The sequence below is a fragment of the Mesoplodon densirostris genome, chromosome 6 (genome assembly GCF_025265405.1).
Source record: "Mesoplodon densirostris isolate mMesDen1 chromosome 6, mMesDen1 primary haplotype, whole genome shotgun sequence".
NCBI lineage: Eukaryota > Metazoa > Chordata > Mammalia > Artiodactyla > Ziphiidae > Mesoplodon > Mesoplodon densirostris.
This window is the reverse complement of record NC_082666.1, coordinates 12,205,431-12,225,563: the sequence shown is the minus strand read 5'-3', so window position 1 is coordinate 12,225,563 and position 20,133 is coordinate 12,205,431. Positions and strand designations below refer to the sequence as shown.

The following is a 20,133-nucleotide window of genomic DNA, read 5'->3' as shown; positions in this document are numbered from 1 at the left end:
TTTCTCAGAGTTAAAATGAATAAAGCCATATCTAACACCTCTCTCCAGCTGGCATGACTGAACCTGGGTGTGAAAAGCGTCAGCATTTTTTAAAGTCATCATTTTCTTGTTGCTTTTCTGGGTTCTTTCCAGCTGTTTGAGCTTCATGTACAATTGATTTCTTTTAACAGGAAATATTAAAATACAGTGATGAATTAACAGGGTTTTAAAATTTTCTTTACATCTGTCAAAGTGTAACTACCCTGCAGGTTTCCACACTGTCATTCAGAAAGTCAAAGGTTTTATGTCTTATTCTCTTGCGAGAATTCTCAATACAGTAAATAATGTGAAAACTTAAACATTAATTTAAAATTTGAGGGGACTTCCCTGGCGGTTCAGTGGTTAAGACTTCGCCTTCCAGTGCAGGGGGTGTGGGCTCAGTCCCTGGTTGAGGAGCTAAGATCCCACATGTCTCTCTGCCAAGAAACCAAAAAACATGAAAAAGAAGCAATATTGTAACAAATTTAGTAAAGATTTAAAAAAATGGTCCACATCAAAAAAAAATCATAAAAAATAAATTTTAAAAAATAATAACATTTTTTCATTGAACCATGAAGCAAAAGTACAGTCAAATCATATAATTTATAGAAAAACTAAGCTGTATTTTATGCCATGCTTCACTGAGACCTAAACAAATATGTATACTGAAAGTGATTGTGTTGTAGTATTTTTGCCCAAGCCTTTGTGTATGTGTGTACTGAGAATATTTGAATTGAGTTAGATTTCTCTTTTACAGCAAAATGCATTTAAATAAGCTGAAAAATAATTAAATAATAGGCTGATGGCTGCCATTTTTATAATGGTGAAAATACATTGAAATGTGTCTTCAGTCTTCTCTGCTCTTTTTATCTAGAGACTTTCTGAAATACTAGAATATCAGGAAGAAAGGTGTCCTAGGCAACTGAGTCAGAAAATACAATGTATATTTAGCTAGTTCATTTTTAAAATAGGAGCGGTTGATTGAGATGGTCTCTTTGTGGTTAAATGGAATCATCTATTAAAGTAGTAACTAATTCTTTCTAAAAGCATTCTTTCAGTTAGCGTTAAGGAATCCATATTTGAATGAGAGAAGGAGAAATTCTGATTCTCTCTCTATTGCTATTCTCTTTCTGGAAAAAAAAAATCCTTGGAATACCGGTCGTTTCCTAAATAGGCTTTTTTTTTTTTTTAAGCCAAAGTACTAGCAAAATCTGTAGAATTATTAGAGAGTGCTGTGTATTTGTGTGTACAGTAATGTTTTGTTCCTAAAAGTAATTATGTTTAGAGCGAGAGGTTTATTTTTCTAAAAGGAGAGAAGGATTTCCCAGCAGCTCCAAGCATGAAAGTATTTCCTCTGCTTTTCTACTGGTTTTAATGTTTTGGAAGTCTTCAGGGAACTTGTATGATCTCTGCCTTTGGCTAGATGTTGTAATCTGAATGTGACAGTGGTGTTCAGTGAGATTGAAGATGGAAGAAAACCAAGGGAAATGTGGATTTTTGAGTCCAAGGAAGGACATAGATATTTATAAAACAGGCAGATATGCTTTGGTTTTCCATCATCATATTAGAAAACTTCCTACCCCCTTTTAAAATAAAAGATAGCATTCTTATGATTTTAGGTTTTAGAGATTGATTTGATTTTAACCTCAAATGTATTCTACTTAAACATTTTTATTTTAAGAGAACAAGTATGAATATAAACATTTAAACTTCAGATTCTGAGTTCTTCCCAAAAGCTTGCTTGCTCTTTATATTTAGTATTAGAAAATTTGATTCTAAGTTGTTTCAAAATTTAGAACTCATATTGGAATTGCAAGTTATGTTAGCACTGGCTTTGTTACGTTGCCATTTGAAGTAGAAAACCTTTTCTGTTAGATTCTGAAAAATAGCTGTATACAGTTCCCCTTTATTTAAGTGGCACAGATCTAAGAAAACAAAATTCCCTTTTTTCATATATATCAGAGAATGTAACCTGTTCAGATTTGCACAGTTTGCTTGTCAATTTTTAGTTCAGATATGGGACTCATGAAGATTAATTTTTATGGAAAACTGATGTTAAATCAGTAGATTTTTTGTGTGTGGGGGGGTACTGAGCCCTTTTAATTTTTTCTTGCAGTAGGGTTCCATTTTAGAGAAAACAAAAGTTTTTGGAAAAGATTTTGTGGGAAGGTTATGGAATTGAGGAAATCTCTGTTTAATTTTCTGGAAATGGCTAATCAGGCTGAGCTTTCAATGACTGGAAGGCAGCAACTCTTTTAATAAGAGCTTTTGTTAATAGATTTTTATATTTTTGTCCTAGTACCAAATTTAGATGTCACAGGGTTTTTTAAATTTTTTTTTTTTACATTAGAACCTCTCAGCCTAAAACTAAAGTAGAAACTAAGTAGATGTAGTAACTTTAAAGAAAAATAAAGCATTCCTCCCCAGCTGATACTTAATATCAGATGTCTTTCCAGTTTATCTTGTAGTCATTGGACTTTATAAACTCTTAACATTTCTTCCAGCTATCAGTTCTATTCTCACATTTCATTGTCTGTACTGCTTTAAAATTTTTTTTTCTTGTGTGTGTATGCTGGGGAGAATGGTTGTGTCTGAATGCAATCATACAATCTTCTGTGGCTGGGGGCAGTTTCTGTGTGATGCATTTGGAGAGTTTGTATTTAAGTAACCTTTTCATCCTTGCATATTTAGTGCAACATTTAATGACGTTTTATTTAAATACCAATCTGACTAGTTCAGAATGAGAAAAAGTATATTTTTAGAGTCAGTTACCTTAGGCTTTGGCAAGACAGCCCATTTAACTTTATATAGTATATGACTGATATCAGAGGAAGCATAAGCTTTTGGTGACTGTTGAAATTATTTCATAGTAAATTTAAAAATAAGACTATACTAATTGTTATATTTATAATTAGTTGTGTTTTTATACAATGATTTCAGTGAAGGTATGTTGTTTTCCTCTTAGAGCGGAAAAGCAATTACAAAAGGACAAGTGCTCCACTTTAATGAAAGAATTACCTTTCTCCAGAATGGATATTTGAATTTTTCATGGACCTGTTAGCTTTAACCCTAAATTCCATTTTGTTTGTTTGTTTTTTTTTTTTTTTTTTTTTTTTTTTTTTGCTGTACGCGGGCCTCTCACTGCTGTGGCCTCTCCCGTTGCGGAGCACAGGCTCCAGACACACAGGCCCCGCGGCCATGGCTCGCGGGCCCAGCCGCTCCGCGGCATGTGGGATCCTCCGGGATCGGGGCACGAACCCGTGTCCCCTGCATCGGCAGGCAGACTCTCAACCACTGCGCCACCAGGGAGGCCCACCTAAATTCCATTTTGGAAAGAGTTTTCTTTAAGGTTTATTGCTGGATAAATACGTTTTTGAGCCTTTTATAATGGCTTTTCCTTTTTACTTGAATAATGGTCTCAGTATCTTAAGGATTGGGAAAACTTGAATTTTTGTACTATTAAATGCATTTACTGTTCACCTCTTTGAACTTGAAAATGAAGCAACAGGGTTACAAGTTCTCGGACGGTAGAGTGATTTCTGGGAGTTGCCTCAGCTTTGCAGGTTCGATTAAAACATCTGCCTTTGATGGCTTTGTAGGAATTTTACTGACTGTGTTTTTGAATCATAAAAGGTTTGTGAAATAAATTATTGGCAAACCAGAATTTCTTGCTATATGAGGAAATTTGGGGAAGTTTAAGGATGGGGGAAAATCATGGAACTATAAACTTTTTTTAAAATCTTCATAAGTCATTATTTGTGTTGATTTTTGCATAATTTTTCCATTTCAGGTTACTAAATATTTTATATTAAATGTACATATTATTAATGTATTTTGCAGACCCAAGGAATATTCTAGACATTTCTTGTGGCTGTAAATGAGTCACTTGGCTTTTCTTCAAAATTTGGATGATAAGGGAATCATGATATGTAAAATGAACTTTGAACTGCGAATCTAGGTTTCTGTTACTAATTAACTCGTTTTGTAAGGGCTAGTCGCTTCTCTAAGCACTTAATTTCTTCTATTTATAATAATCCTTTCATCCTTCACAGGGTTACTTTGAGGAATGAACTAGATAACGGATGTAAGAGAACTTTGTAATATGTAAAGTGCTTTGAAAATAAAAATGATTATTGTTATTTGTATCTGCCATAGTTTTACATCTAAGAAAGCTGCATATAATGATGTGGTGCTCCCCCCCATAAGAACTTTGAAGGTCAATGCTAGGTGACTATTCCATGCTACTTAGCAATCCCAAAATAACAGTAACTTTAAATTCAACATAAGACTGTTAATTTACTCTCTTTACTTGTTTCCAAAGTCTCTAAAGGCAGGGACAATGTCTCTTCATACCTTTATCCCCCAAATCTACCATAGGACCTGGCTTAGAGCGGAAGTTTTAGTAAGTTTTATGGAGTTAATGAATGAGCCTTTCTAATTATTACTTCTAGTCACTATTATTACTTCTAGTCATTATAGAGCAGTGATGTTCAAAGGGTAGTCCAAAGCCCATAAGCAGTTTTTCATTTGATCAAAGCCATTCTAGACTCTATATAATAAATATCTCTTTTTAGTACCAAGAGACTACGATGGGAATGTGTGTGCTTTATACGCTAGGTACCTTTACTCCTGGAAACTGTGTAGCCTCGGCCCAGGGAACTTCAGGCAGTGCTGTCAAACTGCCAATTTCTCACAGCATGGGTAAGATCTTGGCTCTAGATCCAGGTAAGGTAAGCTGTAAAAATCAGTCACTATGAAGGAGGAGTAATAGAATAGGATAGCTAGGTGAAAGAAATGGTTCTAATTCTTTGGTTCTGCTTTTTCTTTCAGTCTTTACCACTTTTCTAGCTCTATCTTCCCTTCCTTTCTTTTCTTAACACACTGTTGGTCATGTATTCAGAGTGAAGTGCTTATGACACTGCTATAGGGTATGGAAAATTGTATTATGCAATAACTGGCTTTTTGGAATAGTTTAAGAAGCAATCAAGAAGCGCTTACGTAGCAAGCTCTGCTAGGTGCCAGGTAGTATAGCTAGCTGGCCTCAGGGATTTAAAGAAGGATCACATGATTCCTTTCTTATGGAACTTTATAGTTTTCAGATGTTTCATATGGAAAAATTCTGTGATCTGTCTTTCAAAAAGCTTCACAGAGTGACTTTATCAGGAGGAATTTACCAAGGCCTACTGGTGGGACAGTTGGCACACCATGGGTCTGTTTCTTGGGTGGGTTCATTGTGCCAGTATATAAAATCATAATGTCACTTCATTAGTTTAAAATAAGAAATCAGTGCTGGCAATAGGGAGCAGTCTTTCTCTATTGGTAGATCTTCATGGGAAGCCAAACCATATTCAGAATGTTGCTTGGTGAGGATGGAATCTCAGAATATGGTTCTGTAATGTGAAAATTCACTGGTATAAGACTGAGCCTGATGTTCCCTCTCTGAAATGAGAAAACCTGGTCATCGGGATCCTAATAAAAGTTGAAATCATCTGTGCTTCCAGTACTGACCAACCTACCTTCTAACTGACATATTATTTCTTTAAATTAACTTCTTTTGTTACTTATCTTTTAGTAAAATTCCTTGCAAGTTTTAACAGTCTTACAAGCTTGCTAACTCATTCTTTCTCTTTTTGGTGGTTTTATATATCACTTTTACCATGAAACATTGTTTTCTGATTTAGTATTCAAAGGGTGGCCTTGCTACTTTGTTAGTTTGGGGAAGCAACTCATCTTGGTTTTCATGGAGCAAATATATACTGTCTAGTTGGAGAAGCAAGATATGTGAAAATACCTATAAAAATTAACAGTATCAGTCAGGTAATCAGAATAGAAACATTAAATTTTTGAAAGTCAGATCATCCACACAGGAGATAGGGAGGGACGTTTGAGCTGTAAAAGACCTTAGAGATCATTTGGTCTGATTCTCTCTTTTTATAGACAGGAAACCAGTCCAGTGGCCACACAGCCATTTATGATAATACCCAGACTTCCTACTTCCTAATCCATCGTCCATTCCTATTATATCTTGTTGCCTTTGCAGAGGAGTCGGAGTTCGCCTTCACTCAGCCAAGTCCTGAATAAGACTTAAATAGGCTGATATGAGGTGTTTGTATGTGCTTGTGTGTGTAATTTTAGGTGTAGAAAGCATTATGGGCAATGATATAAATGTTAACTGAGGCTTGTTATGTTTCAGAAGAATTTTATAAACCTTGTCCTGTTTAATCCTTCTGACGCTCTATGAGCTAGTGACTATTATTAACCCCATTACAAAGATGAGAAAACTGAGATTGAGTTGCCAGAGACAAACAGTTAATAAGTGGAAGATCTGGGATTCAAACCCAGGTCTTTCTGACTTCAGAGCCTACATTCTTACCTCACGTAATTCTCACAGAAACCTATCAGGCAGTTTTTTATTTTTTTATATCTGTTTTACAGGTGAGGAAATTTAGGCTTAGAGAGATTAAGAAACTTTTGTCAATATATCAACTAACTCCCATACTTGGAAAACATGTGACAGACTTCCTACTAAATATAGCAGATTTAGTATGCATGTTTATTTCTGTTAACTCCACTATAAAGAATGGCAAAAGTATAATACATATGGACAAAGAGAAGAGCAGAGATGATGGCAGATGAATGAAGCTAACAAAATTTGGGGTTATGGAAACCCAGCGGACAAGTGGTAACTGACTCAGCAGAATTGACAAAGCTGAATTTGGGGGAGGGGCAAAAAGAATCAAGCTGATCTGCCTATAAAACCCAGTAAATATGTGGGGAATTAGATTCCTGATATGCCTCTCAGGCAGAGAGTAGTATGAAGCTGAAAACTGAAGAATTGTTAGAAAGTTTATTGAAGGCACATTTAGATACCATCACTCATTCCCCCCACCACTCCTCCACTGCACACCACCTTGATCCACCATCCCAAGTTGGCCCTAGCAGACCACTGGTTTTTCACCATCCCAGCAGAAGATGGGAGACTTGCTCTTTGGAGGTTGAACCACAGGCATTCTGGATGCCAGGCATAGCTGAGGATGGGACTAAGACACCTTGTTGAAAACAAGAGTATCAAGAGAAAGTCTGCTTATTAAATAATCAGTCTCCCTTTCCCACTACACTCCCAGAATGCTCTTAGCCTTAAACCTTCTAATCAGGAGACAAGAGGAGTCTAGTCTGGGGGCCAGTATCTAAGGGCTCTCAGTTCCAACAGTCCCTGCCCAGTCCCATTAAGTTGATGCCCATCAGTCAGCGAATCCCACCCATGCATATAGAGCTTCCAATTAGTTTTTTGTTCCTTATCTTTTAATATCAACAGTTAACCAGAGAAAGTCTTATGGATAGACTTGAGAAAATGTATTATGAATGCACAGAGCCCAAAACAAATCAGAGGGAACAGAAACAAGTCATAGAAGAAAACTTCAAAAAAAAACCCTGATACAGTTACCCCTGTAACTGATATTTTCAGAGAGGACTTTGCATCCATTAAGGAGAACAGGATGCCATTAAAAAAAAAAACCAAAGAGAACAAGAAAGCTTTTGAGATTAAAAATATAATCAGACATTTTTAAAAATTAGAAAAGTTGGAAGATAAAATTGAGGTAGACCAGATAGTGAAACAAAAGACAATAAAGGAGGTAAAAAGCAAGACAATTAGAGGCACGATCAAGGAGGCCCCATGTCTGAATAACATGATTTTCAGAAACAGAATAGAGAAAAAGAATGGAGAAATTCTCAGATATCACAAGAGAAATTTATAGAACTGAAGGATATGAGTTTCCATAATGAAAAGGGCCAACCAGCTTAATGTAATAAAAAGACTTTGTGACGGCAAATCATAAAATTTCAGAACACCGGAGATAAAGAAAAACCTAAAAGCGTCTTGGTCTGGAGTAGGGATGGGATAGTAGAGACATCCTAAGTACAGAGATCTGAATAGCATTGGACTTTCTACCACAATGAAGCAAGAAGATAATTGGGAATAAATTCAAACTTAAGAAGTAATTTTTTATAAAAAAAATTATTTATTTATTATTGGCTGCGTTGGGTCTTTGTTGCTGCGCACGGGCTTTCTCTAGTTGTGGTGAGCAGGGGCTTCTCTTGTTTTGGAGCACGGGCTCTAGGCGTGTGGGCTTCAGTAGTTGTGGCACGCGGGCTCAGTAGTTGTGGCACGGGCTCAGTAGTTGTGGCACACGGGTTTAGTTACTCCGCGGCATGTGGGATCTTCCCGGACCAGGGCTCGAACCCTTGTCCCCTGCATTGGCAGGCAGATTCCTAACCACTGCGCCACCAGGGAAGTCCCAGAAGTGATTTTTAACCTAGAATTTTATGCCCAGTCAAACTTTCATTCAAAGTGAGGATAAAACCCATTTTGAGATATGCCAGGTCTCAAAATATTCACCCGTCTTACAAATATAGATACATAGAACACTGAGGGAAAGAAAAAAATTTGCAATTAGTAACTTTAGAAAAAATAGAAAATGAAAGAAGGAAATCTAATCATGATATACTCTGTGATTAAGTTATGAGAAATATAGATTTAGCCAAAAATTGTAGCAAAATTATGTCGAGGGTCATGATGGCGGGAAGGGGGAAGTATGTGTGGAGGGTAGGTGGGGTTGGGACTGTAATAGAGCTACAGTATCATCTCCCATACAAGGAAGTCTTTAAAAAAAAAAAAAAAAAGAAAAGCCAGAAAGTAGCAATTTATGCATTTTGTTCAGAAATAGGAAGGAAACACAAACAGCTAAAAAAGATGAAAATTGTTGCCCTTTGGGCAGCAGGGAGTAGGGTGGGAGGTATAAGGGGTCTGCTGTTTTTCTTTGTACGCTTCGTATGGTTTGACCTTTACAACTACGTAGGTGTATTATTTTTTATGGAAAGCATAGACCACGTTTAGATAAAGGCAGATAAATTTTAACAGAGATAGAAGGAAACCAGGAAGTGTAGGTTTAGAACATATTACTGAAGTAGAACATGAGGGCATGATAGCACACTGTATTACCTATGGCCTTGTACAGAGCAATTTCCTATTTATCATCTCATTTCATCCTCCTAGGAAAACAGGCAAAAGGGATGTTATCCCTCTTTGACAATTGTGGAAGCTGAGTTTTGAGGCTGTAAGACCTTTTGATTCCTAGTCTACTACTGCTATGCCTCATAAGTATGTTTGAATCTTTCTAGATTTTTTTTAATTTTGTTTTTTACCAAGAGAAGACAGCAGATATTAGAAAGCTTCTTCTTTGACATCATGGGAAGGAATACATGAAAACAAATGTGTGTATGTATCTGTGTATATGATGAGTATGTGTGTACTGGTATGCAAGTACCTATAATGTAAGATCTGGCATTCTGAGATCACAAGAGGCATGCAGATTACTGTGTGGCAGTCATAGGTAAGGAAATGTGTGTTAGATTTCCTTAGAAGGCAGTGTATGAGATGGGCTGAGCTCTGGGTAGAGTAAGATTTCTATAGTCTTATCTCCTCCCACCCCTTGAATGAGATTGGCATAAAATATTCAGCTGGACAGGATTAAAGGAACCCAAAGGACCAACAGACAAAAGACCCTAATAAAGTGACCTACAATTATCAAACAATCTATGACATGAGAAGCCTTTAGCAAATTAAAAAGTATGTCTTTATGATAAATTGCCTTGATTGTAGTCACTTAATGATTTATTGGAGTGTTAGAAAAAGATCGTATTGGCTTTGAATAAAATATGAAAGAGTCTTTTCAAAGTAAAACTTTAAATTGTGTCTCTTAGCTTTCAATAAACATTTGTTGAATTGAATTAGTAAGACAGTATTTTGGGGAGAAGGCAAAAGTTACAGTATTAAATAGCATGATATATTTCTGAAAATTCTTCCAGAAAGACTGGGGAAACCCTCACTGCCAAAGCTGTTTATTTATAGCTAGACCAAAAAAAAAAAAAAAAAAAAATCCATTTGAGGGTCTCTGTCTTCATTGGCCCCTGGGGAGCAGAATCTGACTTAAAAGCCTCTTTCGTTTTAAAAAATTCTCCTTCATGACATGATATTTGTAGGAATCAAAAGCATTCCTGGGCTTCCCTGGTGGCGCAGTGGTTGAGAGTCCGCCTGCCAATGCAGGGGACACGGGTTCGTGCCCCGGTCTGGGAAGATCCCACATGCCGCGGAGCGGCTGGGCCCGTGAGCCATGGCCGCTGAGCCTGCGCGTCCAGAGCCTGTGCTCCGCAGCGGGAGAGGCCACAACAGTGAGAGGCCCGCGTACCGCAAAAAAAAAAAAAAGCATTCCTACTTAGATTATGTTAACATCGTGTATAGTTAGCAGTCATTGTACTAAAGATACATGTGTAGCCTACCGAGCACTGGAAATAAAAAAAATTTAGATCCTAGTTCTGACAGTTTATTAGATAATTTAATCTGTCAGAACTTCAGAAGGATACTTACCTTTAAGCGAAGATGACTCCAATAGGAGTCAATTCAAGATCAGATGCATGTTGCATTAATGTAAAACTCTTTACATTGTTACTGTATTTACTTTATACTCTTAGATCACTGTTTTTCTGAGATTAAAAAAAGAAGATAGTGAAAAGAGCATGGATTTTGGAATCTCTGGCCCTTGGTTTTGTACTCTGTAAAATGGGATTTTATCCCCTTGTTATGATTATTGTGAAAATGTGATATGTCACATTTTAAATGTATAGAATTGTGCATGGTGGCATCATAGAAGCTCAGTAGAAGACTGCTGCTGTTATTTCCTTGTCACACAGAGTCAGAATCTCGCAGTAACTTCCAGTGCCTGCTGTAAATACCCTCAGAGGAAAGGCCCTGGGTGAATGTGGAGGGGCTTGGTGAGCCTCTTTCTCTCAGGGATCATAAACCTAAAGTTCTGCCTTGATGGTTTACTCCATCATGTTACTGATGTTTTATGTATTTTGTCCTGCTTTTATTGTATGTTCCACAGGAGGATTAGTCCTATGCAATTCTCAGACATTAACATACATGTATTTAGATGTACTTTATTAGTCCTATACAATTCTCAGACATTAAGATACATATATTTAGTCATTGGGGGTTACAGTAAGAGCTTTAATAGGTTAGAGATGGAAAGGAAATTTGGGACTGAAGTGGTAAAGAGGTATCACTTTAATTGAACCTTAAAAATGAGTTGTATTAGGAAAAAAGCCAAACTGTGACAAAGGGTGTTTTAAGCTTCGAAGGCCTCAGTGAAGATGGGCCATTTATATACTTTATCCATGTAATATGTAGTGATAAAAAGTGTGTACATGAGAGGCAGGCAGACCTAGTTTTGAATCCTAGCCCTGACACTTACTAGCTGTGAGACCTAGGACAAGGTTCATAATCCCTCTTAGTTTCTGTTGCCTTAACTAATAGTACTATCTCATACGAGTATTGTAAGGCTTAATGAGCTATTGCATGTAAAGCTCTTAGCACAGTGCTTGGCCTGCAGTAAGCATTCAGTACATGTTAGCAGGTGCTGTTAACTTCCTTGTGAATAGGGCAATATGGATGAACCAGAGGTTTCAATTTGAGGTGTAATGGAGTAAAGTCAGAAAGATAAATTGGGCCTACCTGATCTGGAATAAAAGGCTAAGGGATTTGACTCTAATTAGGAATTGTAGATGGACTTAAGGTTTTTGAGTAGGTGAATAACATAAATATAAAATCCTAAAGTGACAGAGCTGGAAGATCCCTTAGAGTTCAGTCTAGACTCTTCTTTTCTCAAATGGGGAAAGGGAGACCCAGAGTAGTGACGAAGTAAATTAGTTGCAGAACTGGGATTAGAATCCAGGCCTTAGACCTCCCTTAGACTCAATCATGACACCAAAATAAGTCCAAAGGATTGTTCAACCTTTCAGTCACTTGATTGGTCAAGTGCTTAGAAAATGTGCGTTTCCAGCAGGTTCGGAAAAAAAGAAACAAGTGTTCAGATTTTGATGTGGATTAAATAAAATAGTCTTTCCATTGGTACTTTCAACCAAACAAATTAAGATTTGAAAAATCTTAGTTAGTTAGAAAGTTTTCTTGATCAGTGGCAGTCACCTCAGAAAGGGGATGTAAAAATACATGAAATGCGTGGTTCTAGAATGCCTTCATTGGTATTTATATTATTTGTACTGCTAGTGAGATTGGAGGGTGAAGTTTTTTTTGTTTTTTTGTTTTGCGGTACGCGGGCCTCTCACTGCTGTGGCCTCTCCCGTTGCAGAGCACAGGCTCCGGACGCACAGGCCCAGCGGCCATGGCTCACGAATCCAGCCGCTCTGCGGCATGTGGGATCTTCCCAGACCGGGGCACGAACCCGTGTCCCCTGCATCGGCAGGCAGACTCTCAACCACTGCGCCACCAGGGAAGCCCCGAGGGTGAAGTTTTTGCTTAAATAAAATTGAAGATCATTGCTTATCCAGTACCTTTTAAAGTTGCTGCACCCAGGAATTTTAAATAGAGAAACATAAAAAGAATTTAATTCCAGGTTGGCTCTTACTACCTATGTAATAAGCAATTACTACATAGATACTAATAGACATTGGTCGGTATGATACCTATGTGCCCTTAAGTTTTTAGGTTAATAGAGAAAGATCTAACTAATTATAGCTTTATACATTAATGATAGAATAAGATAGCTTTTAAATCTTTAAATAATTGTTTCTTAATAATTGTTTCTTAAGATTAGCTCTTTAGTAGGAAAATTAAAATCTTAAACATGATTTTTCTTATATATTGGGGCTCTAGGAAATACCATTTTTGCCTGAAAGCTGTATAAATAGATATAATTAAAATAAACATTGAAGCCCAGGTCATATACCAATAGTCTGTGAATATGTATATGAATGCAGACCCCTTACAGAATTCTAAATGCAGTTCAGCAGTTCACTGATGGAGATGTTTGTGACTAATAGCATTCAAACACAGCTTCTCATATAGATTATTTTGTTAACTATATAAAAGAGAACTATAGAGTTTAAAGTCCTTTCAATATAACTAGTCATTTTACAGCTGCTGTGTATTTTTGCTACTTAACAGGCATACTTAAATCTCTGACTTAAGACTTGCTATTTTCAGCTTTTTAAAGAAAAACTGAATATTTGCTAAGCATTATGAAACATTGGTAAACATTTTCTTAGAAATCATAATTTGATTGATTTGGTTATATAAAAATATAGCTTGAGGAATGGGTCTTGATTTTGTGTGTGTGTGTGTGTGTGTGTGTGGTATTATGAGAGTGAGTGATTTTGAGAAGATTTTATAAGAGGGCATTTGATACTCAGTTTTGCTCAGTAATATAAATAATACAATTGAAATAAGTATTTGGAATTCATCACAGTTATCAGAAACATATTTGGAATATGACTTTGTATGTAATAATTTTGTGTCTTCTAATTTAGATGACTCATAAATTACCTCCTCAACACCTTTTTAATCAAAATAACACTTTTTGTTTCACTTTGGTCAGATAAAAGTTCTTGAGTATTTCCTGCTTCTTGGACCTCTCCATGATGGAGTACTGTGAATGAGAATCAACAATAGCAAAGCAGGAAAAGATTGACGGTGTAGTTAGCAGTTGTGCCTTATCTATACATGATTTGGGACAGTTTTGCCAAACATTGAATAATTTTCCTGTGGGAAACTTGAGCCCTAAAAGGAAATGAACATAGCTAAAAGGCTGCATATCACATGGGACTTCGATTTATTTTTAGAATGGCACTATAATGCCATATTTGGATTGAAACAATGTGATAGCCGTACCTTATTTTATTAAAAAGCTATGTTTTCTGAAGAAGCCATTTAATTTTCTATTACATTGTGTATATAGACTCAACATAATAAGTATATAACTGTTCAGCTGATAACCATGCTAAATGTTTTAAAGTTAGCGGCGCTTATTTGGCAAACATTTCTGGAGGCTGTTTTTGGAGTCTGCTTTCTGCAGTAAAAGATTCTTTGGCAGTTCATTGATTATAGAATATAGTTGTCTTTTTGTTGTGCATGTTTGGGGCAAGTCGTTTTCTTACTGGAAGGGAAAAAAGAGTAAAGATGGATTAGTAGCATTGGGTATTGGTATAGTTAATTGATTGTCTTGAAATAGCAGAGGTCTTAATCTCACGTCTGATGGGAAAGAGCTATCACTGATGGCAAGGCCTTATGCTACCTGCCTTCCGTGCAGTATTTAATTTGCTTCTCATAAACTCTGCAAGGCAGTGACCATTGCATAAATTTTACAGATAGGGATATTAAGGCTCAGACCAGTTAAGTGACTTATCCAAGGTCATACAATTAGAAGTAGGGGAGGCAGTTTTCAGAGACAGAACTGCCTGACCCTAGAGTCAGTGTTCTAACTATCACATTGTGTTCTATTACATTGTGTGACCTCAGTAGCGCACCTGAAATCTGTCTTCTCTATTCTTTGTCAGAAGTCCAGCTCCAGTCTTCACATAGTTGTAGTCAGATTCTGCAGTGCCTTCAGTTACTTCCATGTTTATGGAAATTTAGTTACAGTTTGTTCTGTGTTTGATGTGTTTGGAATGGAAATTTTAAAACATTAATTACTGAATACAGTAGTAATTACTGAATACACTATTTCATTTATTTAAATATGTTAAAGATTAATTTCTTGTCTCCCATTGGTCGAGATTTTAAAGTCTTTTATTAAATGTTATTCAGTGGCAGTTTTACTAGAATTACGATTTTTGCCTATAAGAGCAAATCACCAGGATAAATATACAAAGTAATATCTACCCACAAATCCAATTTATACTAAAATTCCTGCTATTGCATTGGTATGGAATAACAGCACGCACTGCAAGTTGAAAGAAAACTGATTTGAAGATCAGTGGTGCTAGTTACATAGGGACAAGTAAAATTATGTTTGCATGAATATACATTTTTATGTTCTTGAAATCTGAATTAAGGTAAAAATGTTTTTGCGCTGTCAGTGTTAAATGAGCCCATCAATCAGATACTTATTTCTAGAATTCTTATTGATTGAACTATGAAATGCTATTGAAGGGTTTTAATTTGTTTTATACAAATACACTGTACCTCATTACTAAGGTATTGAGGTACCTTATTAGAATATTTACAATTCAGAAAAGTAGGAAAATGTAAATAAGAAAGAGATTTGGAAAATAGAGATAGAACAGGAAGATAATACACAGATATACAGGCCATGACCTCCTGTATTATTTAAGATTGGGCTGCAAATTTGGTTCTGAGGGTTCTGGAGGCCAAAACAAAAATGGACATTTAATCATTTTCCATGGGGAAAAAAATAGCCAATTTCTTTAGAAGAAACAATTTCTTATAAGCACACTGAGTCATGTGGTAGGAGGTGTCCTCACCACCATGAGATACAAGATTTCTATGGCATTTTTTTTTAAATAGTGTCTCAAAACATGCCAGTAGCACAGTTTCATGAAGGCGGTTCTTTGAGAGGCCAGGATATTGTGGTCTAACAATACATCTATCAAGTGGTCAACCCTAATCAAAGAATAAAACCATAATAATTTAAAATATTACATATTTTTTTAAAAAACCTGAAATGATTAAGATACATGTTGGAGGCCACCTAGCATTTAGAGAAAATGCCTTTTCTTTGAATAATTTACAAAAGGGCCACATGTTGAGACTTTTTTCACTTTGTTTTTATGTTTAAGAGCATCATATATTTCTCTGTGTAATTAGAGCTTTAGCGATTTCTGCTTTTTCATAAACACTGAATAGCCTTCGTATGAGTAAAAGGAGGAAGCACGTTTTCAAAGTCTGTATCATTTTGATTTTAGTTATAAGAGTCTAGAAGACAAAAACATTTTTTCATATATTAGGAATTATAAATGCCATTCACTACTGATAAGAGAATTTCTTCACTTTTATAGTATGTTTATTTGGGTTACGAACATGAACTAGAAAGCTGAACCAGTTGGGTTCCAGTCCCAGCTCCTCACTTTGCTTGCCAGGTGATTTAACTTCTTTCCTCATTTGCCAAATGGGGGACATAATAGAGCCCACCTCAGGAGGTTGGTAACACAGGTGGAGCTATATGATATATCCGGTATATAAGGTGCTTAGAACAATGAGTACAGATCCTTGTTCGCTCTAGTTATTATGGCTTAAATAATTATTTTTAAGTCTGTAAAAGTGAGTTTGTCAATAGGAAGTAAGTGGCTCTGAACCTTATATGTATCATATATCCCCTGAGAATTCATTTATTCAGAAAATATTTATTGAGTTCCTACCATTTGTCAGGTACTCTTCTAGGTGCTGGAGATGCATGTGAACAAAACAGAAATCTCTGCCCTCATGAAGCTTCACATTCTAGTGAATCTGTTAAAATCTAAGAATGTTCTTCTTAGAAAAATACACACAAAACTTTGCAGTCAGTGTCAGAGAATTTATGGTAAACCTTAAATCTGTTTATTAAATCTCAGGCTAAGAATACCATACATACCTTCTTTTTATTTTGTCAGAATTCCTGTGAGGCATTCCTTAAGATGGCTACAGTATTTGATTTTAAAAGACAGAGATATTTTTTAAGCGACAAAATAATTGTTAACTAAAATAATTGTTAACTGTTTTTCTTAATCACCTTTTTTGACTCTGTTAAAATGGTGTTAATAGAAATGCTATTAGATTTTTAACATGACCCATTGAAATGAAATTTCCAGATTTTGCAGGTTTTTGTAGGCCCATCTTCATTTTGCCCAAACACAAGAACATCAGTTTTCATAGGCTTAGAAGTCTTATTCTTCACCTTTTCACTTAAGCAATTCTGCTACTTCCAAAACACATGAAATTAAATTACAAATGACAGGAGTGGGGCTTCCCTGGTGGCGCAGTGGTTGAGAGTACACCTGCTGATGCAGGGGACAGGGGTTCGTGCCCCGATCCGGGAAGATCCCACATGCCGTGGAGCGGCTGGGCCTGTGAGCCATGGCTGCTGAGCCTGCGTGTCCGGAGCCTGTGCTCTGCAACGGGAGAGGCCACAGCAGTGAGAGACCCGCATACCGCAAAAAAAAAAAAAAAAAAAAAGGCCCGCATACCGCAAATGACAGGAGTTACATTTAATTAAGAAAAATGATTTTACCTCCAGAAGGTTTTTAGTCCTCATTTATTAATTTTTAAGTATAGTACTCCTTCAATTTCATTTTCCTTCTTTTGAGTTTTTATCCTAGGGAATTTAAAAAACTAAGTCTTTAAAATCACTTCTGACAATCTGTAGCTGACTTTTAAAGAGCAAAATGTAACCAAAAAATTATTTTATTTCTGTGAAACATATTGTAAAGAGAGGATATAGCATGATGGATTTGAGTGGAATTTTGGTGGTATTTGTTTTGTTTTCGTAAGTATTACATGATGGCTTTTAACAAAGCATTTATAACATTTTGGATAGTCTTAAGAAGATCTTTTTCTTTAGGCAACAAGCTACTTTGGAAATAATCTTCTCTGTGCTGGTTATTTCTCATGGCACCCTTCCACTGCATTTTCTTTGTTTGGGTACTTTCTTTTTCTTCCTGCCATTCTTAGCTTTCTATTTTTCAACTTGAGTTTACAAAGGGTGTGTATTCAGAGGGTTTCCGTCAGTTCCCAGTACCTTGTTAATCCTGAGAAGTTACTCAGAGAGCCAATTCTCACAGTAAGGTATAAAAATAGTCATCCAGAAAAATTACAGAATGTGGTACCACTGTGATTTGACCTAATGGACGACTTTCAAAACCAAGATGGGAGAAGGAAACAGCACAAATGTTATTTCCTTAGATTTTTCTCTGCACAGATTATTTTAGACAAGCCTTACAATTTAAGAAAGTAACAAAACGTCACTATTGCTTTCTTACATACACTAAAAAGAGCATAAGAATTGGGGACAAGAAAGAAATTATCTAGAAATCAATTACATCAACAGAGCCTCCTTTTTATTACTATTGAGCTTGTATCCACAGTATTCATTTCACCAGTTTTATTCCACAAATTTAGTCCAGCATTTTATTGAGTGCCTAATAAGTGCAAATCTTAGTATGATATGTTTGTTTCAATTAGTGAACCAATAATGATATATTACTATCAGCTGAAGTCCATGTTTTATTTAGATTTCCTTTGTTTATTCTTAATGTCCTTTTTCTCTTCCAGATCCCATCCAGGATGCTTTGTTATATTTAGTCCTTCTGTCTCCTTAGGCTCCTCTTGACTGTGTTTCAGTTTCTTAGACTTTCCTTGTTTTTGATGACTTTGGCAGCTTTAAGGAATACTGGTCAGGTATTTTATAGAATGTCCCTCATTTGGAATTTGATGTTTTTCTCATAAGATTATGAGTTTAGGGGAAAAAGAACGCATAGGTAAAGTCCCATTTTCATTACCTCATATCAAGGGTATGTACTATCAACATGACTTGTCACTATTAGTGTGGACGTTGGTCATCTGGCTAAGGTCATGTTTGTCAGATTTCTCCATTGTCGTTACTCTTTTTTTCCCCCTTACCATACTGTACTCTTCAGAAGGAAGACACTGTGCACAGCCCACACAGGAGTGGGCTCCCTCCATGAGGGCAGGGTGGTTTTTTTTGTGTGTGTTTCTTTTCTAGCTGCGCCGCACGGCATGCAGGATCTTAGTTCCCCGACCAGGGGTCGAACCTGCGCCCCCCTGTGGTAGAAGCACAGAGTCTTAACCACTGGACCGGCAGGGAAGTCCCAGGGCAGGGTATTTTCATAAATTATTTGGAATTCTTCTTCATGGGAGATTTGTCTCTTTTCCCCCCATTTATTTACTTATTTGGTTGTTTATTTATATAAGTATAGATTCATGGATATTTATTTTATACTTTAGATTATAATCCAGTAATACTTCATTAATTTTGTTGCTTACATTGTTCCAGCTTTGGCTACTGGGAACTCTGGCTCATGTTTCCCTTTGACATGTTCCCATCGTTGTGGGTTTGTTTTCTTTGTGGTGTGAGTCAGGGGGGAAGTTCTTCCTTACTCTTTGGCAATTCTAGGTGTTCCAGGACCATCTTGTATATTTCCTGCCCCAGCACTAAAATCAGCCATTTCCACAAGGAGCCTGGTTCCTTTTATTAGTAAATGGTATTAGAAACCAAGATCCTGGCACTAGGTGTGCTCATTGCTACTGGGTGTTATTGCTTCTAGGCCATGGCAACTGACAGGACAAGGAAATATATGCATGATAGTGCTTTTTTTTTTTTTTAACATCTGTCAGCATGTGGGTTCAGCAAACAATGCATTGGAATTAGAATGGGATGGAGTCAGTAAACTTTATGTGTAGTTCTTTGCAACTTTAGGTACAATTCTTAGTTATATACAGACTAGAAGGAGGCCAAGACAAGTACATAAGTGACTATTCCAAAACAGCAGGGCAGCTGCTGTGAGGGTGCTACCAGTGTGGTATATAAATTGGTACAACTTTTCTGGAGGACAAATTGGCATTGTACGTCAAAATCCAAACACAAGAGTTACGCTGGATCTTTGGGGGAAAGGAGTGATTGTGGAAATAATCTCTTCCCCCTTAAGAATCATGGCTCTACTTTACAGCCTTGTTTATAGCAAAAGGAGTAGAACAGCCTGAATCTTCTGAAGTCAGAGATTTGGCCTAGTAAATTATGGTATAGCCATGTGACAGGTTACTGTGCATTAAAAATGCTAGAGTAGGATAACTGTCAGATAACAGGAAAAAAGGCTCACAACATTTTACAGTTAGTAAAATTAGTAAGTTAGTAAAATTAATTTTCAAAACAATGTAAGCTCATTTTATAAAAATAATTATATAGAAAGTTAGATATATGCTTATCAAACATTAGCTACAGTGAAATTATCTTTTTTCTCATTTTCCCCAGTATTATTATTGTAAGGAAGCAAAAATGTTTTATTAAAATAAGAAAACAAAAAGGGTTTGTTATTATACTAAGAAAATAAAAGGTTAGATTTTTCCTTTTAAGTTGCAGTAAGGTATATCATTAATTTGGAGTTATGTTTGGGGAACAGTGACTAGTCCCATTTGACAGGAGTATGGGAAGGGGAAATAAAAAAGATTTGGATTTTAGTGTGAGGTATTAATTCTTAGTATTTGTTTAGTGAATAAATTTTTAAAGTGCTATTATTTTAGAGTATGGTATT

The 20,133-nt window shown here is 36.3% G+C and overlaps 1 protein-coding gene across 4 annotated transcripts in view; it reads left to right on the top strand.

The window, feature by feature from the left end:
- Window positions 1-20,133, top strand: part of RABGAP1 (RAB GTPase activating protein 1) — a 151,507-nt gene that overhangs the window by 87,071 nt on the left and 44,303 nt on the right. The gene's annotated exons all lie outside the window — the stretch shown is intronic.